We start from the raw sequence: 11,626 nt of genomic DNA, 5'->3' as shown, positions 1-11,626 counted from the left end.
TATGAGTGTGGCTATCTTCCTCCCAGGAGTGCCATGTGCCCCTCCATCCTCTTCATCCCTCCCTGTCAGCCTCCTCATCATCGCCGTCCCCCCTCATCCTGCTTTTATCTTTATTTTGTCTGCTAGTGTATTTTCTTTTGCATTATGTTTGTATTGCTTGTAATTGCCCACTGGGTCAGCACCTATTGCACACCTGTCTGGCTATGAGGGGGTCTCCTCTCTCTGTAGGCCTTCTCAAGGTTTCTTCTATTTTGTCCCTATTACACCTGGGGTTTGGGGGAGTTTTTTCTTGCCCGCTATGAGGATTAAGTCAGGGAGTGCCATCCTGTTTTGTTTATTGTGAGCATGTAAAACCCTTTGAGATTTCAAACACTGATGCTGGGCTCTAAATAAACCTTGTTGTTGTTGTTGTTGATGTTGTTGTGGTTAACTGAAGGACTCTAGACAGTTTCAGGTGCAAACAATGGCATCACTGCCCATAACACTCAAACAAATAATTATGCAGAGCATTTTAATTATTTCCTATGTCCCTTGATTTTTGTAACTCTTGATTTTTTTGCAGCTCTTTTCCATTTTGTTAAAATACTTTGTCTTGCCAGCTTATGAATGGCACACCAAACATGTCAAAACACAGAAAATGAATGAGCTACACTGCAAAAGGGAAGACGTCTCTTCAGAGGTGTTATTTTCTCTGTCTACTCGGCCTAATCACAGCTGCAATCTGCTGCGGTGGTTAAAAAAAAGAAAAGAAAAAGAAAAAACAGAAGAACCAGAGAGAGAGAGAAAGCGAGTGAGAACAGAGAAAATGGTAAGACTGCTGAGCGTAACTGAACAAAGTCTTCAGGTTCCAAGTGGTGAGTGTCACACCTGGTTTTTACCGCCTCACCTGTCTCTCTTATAAAGGCTATTTTAACCCAGCCCACAGCTATAAAATGCTCCAGATGATGGTAAAAATCCATTTACTGCTACCTATCCAAAAAGGGGCCATAGGGTGAGCACTACAGATGGTGATGCTCAATTCATTCTTTTTTTTTTACCCCCTGCACTCTTTAAAACTAATTCATATGTGTGCAGTTGCCAAGGGAATGAACACACACATTCACACACACACACACACACACACACACACACACGAGTGTAGGTGTGCAGTGGGGACAGGGATGAAAGCCTCATTTTTAGCATATTCCTCTTCAGAAAAACTCAGATATTTAGTATAGGAAAGGGAAGCTAAATAAACATCTGTTAAATGCCTACCTTTCTCGATGCTTCAAGATGATGCGAGACTGCACTGTAGTGTGAAACACAGAGGATTAACATCACCTCAATCAGTGCCTGGGTGCTGCAGGAGAAATGACACCAGCCCACCACTGCAGAAACCCAGGTTTGGAGTTGGAAACAACTAAATCAGCTGAAATGTTGCCTCAATTATTCCATGACTGCAAGTCATGATAAGATTTTTTAAAAATTGTTTTAGGGTTTTATATCACATTATGAGCAGAGTACAACAGATAATAACAACATTATACATGTTTATAACAACAAATGTATGTTTGTAATTCAACCTTTACACAGATTTAAAGCATGAGTCCGGAAAACTCTCTGGCAGCACGGATGTAAAGAAAGGGAAGTGCAGTCATTTTCAAAGGCCCGAGGCATGTTTTTATTCGCTTCATGGGTAGAACTAGCCCTCACTCAACCACAATTTTCAGTTGTGCTGTTCCATTAGCAGACAGAATGACTGTGACATTTTATGAAACATTTTTAACACAGGAAATGTTATTTCACTTGACAAAAAATGCCAAGGAAAACTGAAAGGATGAGCCAGAAAAAAAAGCATTTACATTAAAACAGAAATGCTATTCTAATTCACTCACTAACGATATTTTCTTACCCTTTCATACCAAACAAATCACCAGCCCTTCTTTCTACCAGCCATAACAATGGAACAAAATACTGCTGAGAGTAGACAGTCCATAATCTAACTGTAATACAGTATCTGACACCAATGTATCAGATAATTTACTCATTACATAGATACTCACTGTTCCTATTTCTGTTTAGATGAGAAAAAGCACAGGTACTTTTGCACCCAGAACTGGACATCTCTACATGCATGTCTCATTACTCTACTGTTTCTTAATGCCTGTTCTTTTTTGGATCACTGAACTCACAAGCTTGGGTTTTGAACAGCAACTTGACTGTGCAATTCTCACCTATCAGTTTCTCATGAAATCACCAAATCACGCAACAGTTCAAGAGCTGCTTGCCTGTTCAGCCTTGCATCTCAAGCACAATGCACGGACATGTCACAGTTCACAGTAGCCCTGTGGTTAATGACGTCTTTCTCTCAATCTTCCATTGCCACTGTGCATATAGTTAATATAGGGAAGCCTGGCCATTATAGATGTCCTATTTTTACACTAGGCATCCAAATATACATCTTTCATTTTATTTTCCATTAACAAGGACTGAGCTTACAAGGTAAGCAACTGTGAGTGAGGTTCCTCTTCAACAAGCAGGAATGGTTTTAAAAAACAAACTATGTTTTATAACGGAAATTGGTATTTAAACAGCAAAAGTTTCATACTTGAATGGGTGATTCTTACAACTGTTAATTAATAAATGTTAAGATGGACAAATAAGTTGTGTCAGACTTACGTTAGAGTGGTCGTTGATAATCGCTCAAAGAATGAATTTTCCTTGTCAGATATTGACAACAGGCCATGCATACAACAGACCTTTATTTTGAACAGTAACGGAGGCTGCAATCAGATGCCATCAGTCTTGGCAACACTCCCATTGTGCCTACATCTCAAGGTGCAATTTCAAGCAGGTCCCCACCCCCTCGTTCATCTGCTCTACAATCTCTGATTCACATTCAACGGAAAGAAAGTTGGCAAAAAGTGCTATTTGTCTTTTTTTTCTTCTTTAGAACAATTTTAACACAGAATTTCTCCTCACTGTCTCTACAGAGGCTCAGAGTATGCCTGGGGTCACAGTCACAATGAGCCACACTGTGACATTCAGCAAGAAAGCATTAAAGATATTTGCTAATATGATTCTGCAGTAAACTTTTCCAGAAGTCAAAAATGATTGTTACACTATTATGATGTTCACATGAACACCAGATGACATGGATATGTAAATGTATCTACATAATAGTAGATACGGTCAAGCTTGACAAAACATCTACAAAAAATGCTACATCTGGGACTTCATTTACAAAAAGGTTACGTAGAAACCATCCTACATTTGATCTAAGATCATTTCTGAAATGTGCGTACGTGAGATTCAGAGAAAACAAACATACGCACAAAAAAACGAGCGTACGCCACTCTCCCAGATGTGAAATCTATAAATCACAAGTGATCTTGAAATTGTGCGCAGTTGAATGCTTTTAAATCCCCGCCTTATAAACGCCCCCTAATTAATGTTATTAGCATATAAAGAAGTTCGAATCAAAACCTAAATCCTCTATTTGATAATGGCGAGCTGCAAGCGATTTTTTTTATCGAGGCCGAAATCGAGGTTCTGTTAGCGGAGGTGCCTATCTGAGGCCGTCCTACGGTCAAAAAGACATCTCTTAGCATGAGAAAACGGTGTGTGAGAATAAAGTATTTTGGTAGAAAAAGTGAATTTATATTTTGATTTTTATCCAATAACATTCCTACCTGCTGGAATAACATGTGAATCAACTGCCTTCTTCTCACGACTACTGCTACTACTACTACTAGCCTACTACTACTACTACTACCTACTACTACTACTACTAACTAGAGATGCATTTCCAACAGAAAATGCGAGTGTGATTGCGCCACAGCATCACTTTCGCTTCGCGGAGCAAAAGACCATTGAATCAACTATCGACTGCCGCTGTGTGAAAACCCTCGTCGTGCCACTAGAGACCTAAAATATTCCCCATTCATGTTCAATGGGAAAATAAGAGATTAAATACGGTAATTAAAAATAAATAAATAAATAAAAATAAAACGAGTGGACCTATCAATTAGCTGTGTACAAGCACACTGTAAGCACTAGGACGGACCTGTTGCAGCTGCAATGGAATCGATACCATGAAAACAGCTGGAGTAGAAACGTCGCCAAAAACGACCGTCATAATAATAATAATAATAATAATAATAATAATAACTAGAAGAGCACTCGGAGAGAGCAGACCTCCCCCAAGGCCAATAGTCCACTCCTCTGTGATGCAACCGCCACTACTATAGCCTATATGTCTGGATATATTTCCAAAACTGTTAGAACGAATCAGAATGTATGATTGTGAAACGACTAAAAAACGATTAGCGATTATTCGCGTGTTATGCAAGCCCACATTAAATCGGCTTATTTTGGTCATATCGACTTGGAAAATGGACAGTAAGGATAATTTAGACATTGCTTATTTCTTTCATACCTGCTGCATTTATCTCTATAGTAATGTTTGGGGTGGACGTTACGTTTTTTGTTGTAGTTTAGTCGCGGCACAGCATTCGCGGCATTCACTGCACTGGGTTCGCGCATGGGCGACAAGTTTAGTACATTTTGCCCTATCTGGCAATGTTAACGAAAGTGGAAAATGATATGTGGATCCACATCTTGAATCGGATCCGATCCAAAATGTAATGGGTCCTTCCTTGGCCCATGCTACACCCCTCCGCCAAGTTTCATGAAAATCGACCTGGTAGTTTTAGCGTAATCGTGCTGACAAACATACAAACCAACCAACAAACTGCACCGAAAACATAAACTCCTTGTGGGAAGAAATAATAATAACAAAACTTGAGAAGAACTATATGTGAATAATAATGAGGAAACAATTGGGCTGCAGTCGACATGTTGGCGCTCTCCGCGAATACCTGCAGCACTCCAACATTGCTTCACGTGCGTACGCAAAGTCGGAACCTAACGTGGAGATAATTACTTTTCCGTGTCAAGGACCGTTTTTATAAATCTGAACTTTGGCGTGGATTTGAGCATATGCACATTCTAAGATCAAATCTGTGCGTAAGAACGTTTTATAAATGAGGCCCTGACCCGTGTTAGTCTTAGCCTTTCTGTACCCCAATTATCCCATGACTACTATTCTCCTTTACACCATAATTACTGAGACACCAGTAAGATGAGCTGTCTAATGATTAGTGAGCTCCTTCCAAACATTTCCCCAAAACCACCTCCTTCTCTACATCACCCTACACCCAAAGCCAGACATGCCTCAAATGTTCATCATACACCCCAAGCTTACTGGGATAATAAGATTCTAATTAATTTAGGAATCTGTGTGGATGCACCTGCCTTCTGAGTGTTTTCACCTTTTGAGTAAGTACATTTTTGTCTCTCCAGCTTGTCTGAAACCATTCATGTGACTCAGACTGAAGATAATACTTATTATTGTAGCATACATATTTTAAGGAATCACAGACGACTACAAAAAGTAACCGTTTTTCTCTTTTGACACATACATAAAGAAACATGCTGCTGTGTTTATGAGATGTTAGCAACATAAGGAAATATTAAATCTATAGTAAGACTTAAGACACATTAAAGCAACAGTAAGACTAAACAGATAGCAGAGCTACAATAAGACTAAAGGTAGAACAAACTGCAAAGTTCTGTCACCCCAAACCAGGACCTTATGCTATTTGGACACATGTTGAGGCAGAGCTGGACTGTCTAATGGACATCAGGGGACTGGTACCAGTAAAAAATGGTGAGATGAGTGAGATGGCTTCCCTTATTGTTTGAATCAAGAAAACAAAAGGATCTGAGAGGGCGTGTTGGGATTTTACCATGGCTCTCTTAATCTTGTTCTATGTTTAGAGCAAAGTCATTCGTCCCAAATCGAGGACCCGATTATCTACTTGGTGGCAAAAAAGGCATTTCAGCAATCCTCATGCATACCTTCAGACAGAACTGGACAAAGTGTTTGAGAAATCTCTCACAATAACAACATACAAAGGATTTTTTCATTACAAGGGCTGCATAACTATGAGGGGGAAAAAATGGTGATTATTCTGACCGATATTATAATTGTGATTATATTCCAGTCATATACTTATGCCACGGTACATGACTTTATTACACTGGATCACTTAAATGAACAGTGTCTGTTCTTTGATTATAGTTGTCACCTTTGCAACCAGAATAGCCTTCATAGACAGAGGATCTTCTTTCAACAATAATTATTCCTTAGAATTAGAGTAACTGATTATCTTTTTATATATTAAAAAAACTATTGAATAAAACCTTAAATTTATTTGGAAAGAGAGGCACACCATTCACTTTTGCTTCGTAAACCAGCCGCTCACAGACCACTCCAAGGGAAAGGCTGTGATTCAGTAGAATGCTAAACACACTCAGTTATCTACAGATGTAAAAATCATGAATAAGACTAATACACGGCTAATTGTGCAGCTCTGTTTGTGACAGCTGCTCAGTTTTCAGTCTTGCTTCCACCTCAGCAATCTTCAGAAGGTCAATGCATCAAGTACTCCAACCATCCAGCATACATTCTTATCTTGATGGCATTCTTATCACAGACTGTGATTCCACTACACACCTGCAGAACGAGGGTGCCATGCTGGAGCATCTGAGGACTCTGGGTAGGCATGCCCACAGGGATAAATGCCTCCTCTTGAGTCTTTACAAAAGCGGTTAAGAAAACATTTTCATGGATGTCTCTCTTTAATGACACTTACAGTGAGTCCTGTCTGCTGTTGGCTGCAAGCTGAAAATACCAATTGGTGGGTATCTTTTCAGCTGGTCTGATGTGCTAAATTTTCTCTCTGTGCCATGAGCACTTTAATGAAATAGAAAATGTTTACCTGTCACTCTTTACAAGCATTATACTAAAGTGCAAGGTTTTTTTAATCAAGCTCCATAGGGTCCTGCATACCTGCCACTCTTTACAATCATTATACTAAAGTGCAAGGTTTTTTAATCAAGCTACATAGGATCCTGTATATTTTAGCTCTCTCCTGGCTTCAACACTCCTGCTTCATTTAATCAAGGGCTTGACAATTAGGTGATGAGTTGAATCAGGTGTGTTAAAACGGGGAGACGTCTAAAATGTACAGTGGGCTTCCAGAAGCAAGGTTGAGAAAAATCGCCCATTGAATACCTCTGATGATGTTTAGTCTTCATTCTCATCTAGTACAATACAATACAAATTTATTGCAAAATTCTGTACAGAATACATTATACACAAGAAAGGCTCTATTTAACGGGTTATGTTCTGTGATTATTTCTCCTTTCTTTCTGTGATGTGACGTGACCAATATACTTAATAACACAAATGTGTACACTAGTCATTACCATTTACTTTATCTTTCTTCCTGACCTGTGATCATGGTTATTATTTCTACTGCGGATTCTTCATATTCATTTTAATAATTAAACTAAAGCTCATTTCATCCTCCGCTTCCTCATTGACCTTCTCTTGTCCAGTCTGCAGATTGTGATATTGTGACGTTTGTGACTGTGGTATTATTATCCATGTCTCCCCGAGGCTTAATAATCACTGTGACCCTACCTCTGAGTCGGGTCTTTGGAGGAGCTGAATATGCAGCACTCAAGTGAACTCCACGTAGGGGTATGGCTAAGACTTATTTACCGATCAGTTTTATATGCTTTACTGTCTGCATTTTTATTAACTGTTCTAGTTTAAACATATCTAAAAATAGAGAGAAAAAAACTGTTCTGTAACGCACTTGTAAATACGAATCATGACCTTAGCGTGCATTTTGGGGTAGTAAATAAATAGACCTTATCAATTTATTCTGACAATAGTAAACATGACTCTCCAGAAAACAATTGTGCGCAGACTCGTAGCAGTACATTGGAACTCCAGACACGCGTCTAGGGTCAGTGAACTAGGCCTATGGGTGACGAACCGCAAATAGAGACTATATTTTACACACAAGTCATTTACATTAGTATTATGCAAAACGCACCGTGTTAATGGTATTGGTAATTATATGAAGGAGAGAGTAGGCAGCACGAGACTAAGCGAAGGCCGTTGACTTTAATGAGTCGAACGCGAAACTACTGTCACTGGGGATGAGAATTCAGTTAACACCTTTATTTACATCTTGAATTCCTGCCGCGTCATTAATAGCAGGCTAATTATGAATGCGCTCCCCTTGCCAGGGCGTGCGCTGCAGATGGCACTAATCATTAGTAAACTCCACAGAAGACATGACACTCGTGCGCGGTAAAAAAGCAAATGACAATTCGTCGTCTGTTTTTCAGGCGTAAGCTTTAATTCAAACAATAGTTTTCCCTCCTTCCCCCCACTCCAAAGTTGTGCATTCATAGAGGTAATAAGCATGCTACACCACAAACTCCATTTATCTGCTCGTCGTACAGCCTTCCCACACTAAACGCGTTAGAAATAGCCTACGTTACTCGTTACTCTGTTTAAAATAAACAGCAGAGCATGACTTTCAGTGTGATCCCAGCCGGTTAATGAAAAACAGCCCTCTTTAAAGCAAGACTAAACAACTACTGAAAGGTAATTGAAAGTACTTTCGTAAGCGCGAAAATATGTAATTAACAAGTTCTGAGTACTCACAGATATCGGCAGAAATGTCTTAAACAGGATTCCAAAAGAGAATGTAAGCATCTTGGTCCGGCTATCCAGAGACAAAACTGTCGAATAACAGCCACTTAAAACGATTTTTGGACAGGTCTCTGTCCAACCAAAGCCTTTATAGTCGGTCACTGACGCGGCTCTGGGGAGGATGAGCAGAGCAAGCCTACTTAGCGCAGCGTGAGAATGGTCATTTGGTTCTGATTTAGAATACATGCACTGTATTAGAGTCCAGAAGAGGTTCGTTCTTCTTTGTAAATGGTCATATTTTCTGTTATCTGAGGCCAGAGCCGTTGCTATGTTCCTTTAAAAACACTATTGTAATTACAGTTCCAGGCTGCGCTTTTGACGGAAACGGAAAGCGTCTTTTGGAGTGTGCAATTCTTTGACAACAGCAGTCTGGACTTCCCAGTGACGGCGCAGCCAACAAGTAAGTTAACGGCAGAAAAAAAACGCAACTTAGAAGGGCACGCGCCCACGCACACTTGCAACTCCCTTGGTGAATTATATTTCGCTATATTTTGCTGAGGGAGGTCGACTTCTCTCTAAAGTGTTCTCTGCGCCTGTGTGATAAGGGCATTAGTTCTCCAAGGAGCACCAGAGTCTTTTAACACCAACCATACATAGGTAACGGTGAAGGGGAAATCGTCTACCTGGTTTTAATGTTTAGTGATCACGTTTTCGAAAAGCCACGCAGCCGCAAAATTCAGAAGGGCATGAAAGGATTCCTATGGCATTAAAGAGATCGTGTGGCTTCAAGAAACTGTACGTGGTGAAAGAAGAATCCGCGTCCAGCACAAGCTCTACTTTAGCGCCTTGTTGTGTACCCACGGGGTTCTGCGGCCAGGGTTCTCACGGTGACAGTTTACTGGCTCCCTGTTGCCCAGCCCACCACTTCATTTTAATACGCTCTTACCACAAACTCGCAAAACAGGGCTGTTTTGGACATTAACATTTATTCATTTAGCAGATGTTTTGTCGAAAGCAACTTGGGAGAGAGGCAGAATATGAACCAAGCATGTAGCCATTAAGGAGCTGTCTGCAGCATAAGCGGCACTGATGAGTACAGGACTAGACCAGATACAAGAGCGAGAATAGTTGAAGGAAGTAAGACAGTGAGCTGCAGACAGATACAGGTAGAAACAGTCCTAACAAAAGTGCAAGAAAAGTAGTGCTAACAGGTCGGTTCGTATGAACAGTGATCAACATAACAATACTTTTGCCATGACAACAAAGTGGTTCCGTAGCCCCATAATCTAATGCTATAGTGTACCTTTCCACATAAAGTACCACAAAAATAGGCACTAAGTAACACCTGTCATAGAATGTGGGATGTACATCATAAAAGTAAATGCACACAGGACAGCATAAGCATCGACATAGATTTTTAGTATTTATAAGGAAGTGCCATGAAGTATACATCATAGAAAGATAAGTAGTATATTAGGCGTGTCTTCTTTAAGATTGTGAGGGAGACAGAAGACCAGATGTACGAGCTGAACTAATCAGCTTATTAACTAATCAGAATTTCGGACCTGCCCGCAACCACCTTTATTGGTCCATCACTCTGCTAACCCAGACCCTAATAGACAGTGGGACCATCCATCAATACCGATACCTTAGAACAGCGTTTCTCAACTCCAGTTTTTGTGACTCACAAGAGAAGATTTTTCCCTCAGCCCAGCACTACCCCACCTGAGTCAGCTTATATACTGATTACTGAGCCTTTGGTCTTTTGGACGAGGTGGGACAGTTCTTGGCATAAGTCAGAATTTGCAGTCAAGAGGGGGGTCAGGACTGGAGTGAAGAGGCACTGACTTAGAGTGTAGTCTAAGCTCATTAAGAGTCTCTTTCATAAGCGGAGTTTCATACACTTTTGTAGTTCTTGTTCATCTGAACTTTAGCATTTGGCACATAGGTGTGGAGTTGTGTTTCAGCTGATTCCATTTTTGGCTGCGGCAATGTAACAACTGTCTTATTACAGCACGCCATGAGTTCTATGAGTATCTTGCTATGCACGTTTGGTTAAATAAAGGATGTTTTTTTCTTTAGACTGTAGACATCCCGTAGAGTGGGGTACTGCACAATGGCCACACTTGGGATCAATAAATAACTGTCAGTTTTTAAAACAAGACATATGACACCAGTGTTTCTTAAAACACCTGCAGCTTTGCATATGCCTCTGCACAAAATGACCAAAACAAAAACAAATGTAGACAGATGCAGGCACGCACGCACGCATACACAGAATCTGTCTTTATGCACAGAAGATGGAAGCCACAATGTAAATAATGAAAAAGTCTTTTATTACATTATTTAAAATGAACAGTTTGACAAAACGGATCTGTATTACCTAAACAGTAATTGCATAGTGAATTTATATACCAATCTGTAAATTTAGCTGATAAAAAGCTTTGTATAACAGTAGACAAATTCTTATAAAACATTATCTTAGAAAAGTTCCAAAAGGCATCTTGAATCTTGTTTAAAACATTTTTCAAAACTTGTTTTGCTCCAAAAGTCTAGATGTAAGAGAGACTATAAAGAACTGTATCTCTGATCAAATTGAAAATAGAAATGTGTTCTGTGAATATAAAACTATGTCCTTACAAAAGCAGCTTTCAGTACAACAATATCTCATAATTATCAATGAGCACAGAGCATGACTGGTGGTTTTTACTTATTGCAATTAAAACAGAACAAATGACCCCCCCCCCAAAAACCCCCAAAACGTCTTGAAATTGCCACAACAGAGTAAAATCGTTGTACATGTACAATGACAATCAAGGTATTCGTACTCGTATTCATAAATGGATCCAGAAAGCAGTGTGATGAATTAAAATCAAAACATTATGACTGAGTAAATATTCTGTTTGATGTGTCGGTAAAAGAACACTACCCCATTAAACTAAGGTCGAGGTGGAAACAGAGTATGATTGTGTCTTGGAACACAGCAGACCTCTGAAAATCATTCACAAGTGGATTTAAAATGTTCTTGACATGGGGTGAAAAGACAGAATGATGAAGAACACAACA

Source organism: Chanos chanos, chromosome 10 (assembly GCF_902362185.1).
Source record: "Chanos chanos chromosome 10, fChaCha1.1, whole genome shotgun sequence".
Classification (NCBI taxonomy): Eukaryota; Metazoa; Chordata; class Actinopteri; order Gonorynchiformes; family Chanidae; genus Chanos; species Chanos chanos.
This window is presented reverse-complemented; position numbering follows the sequence as displayed.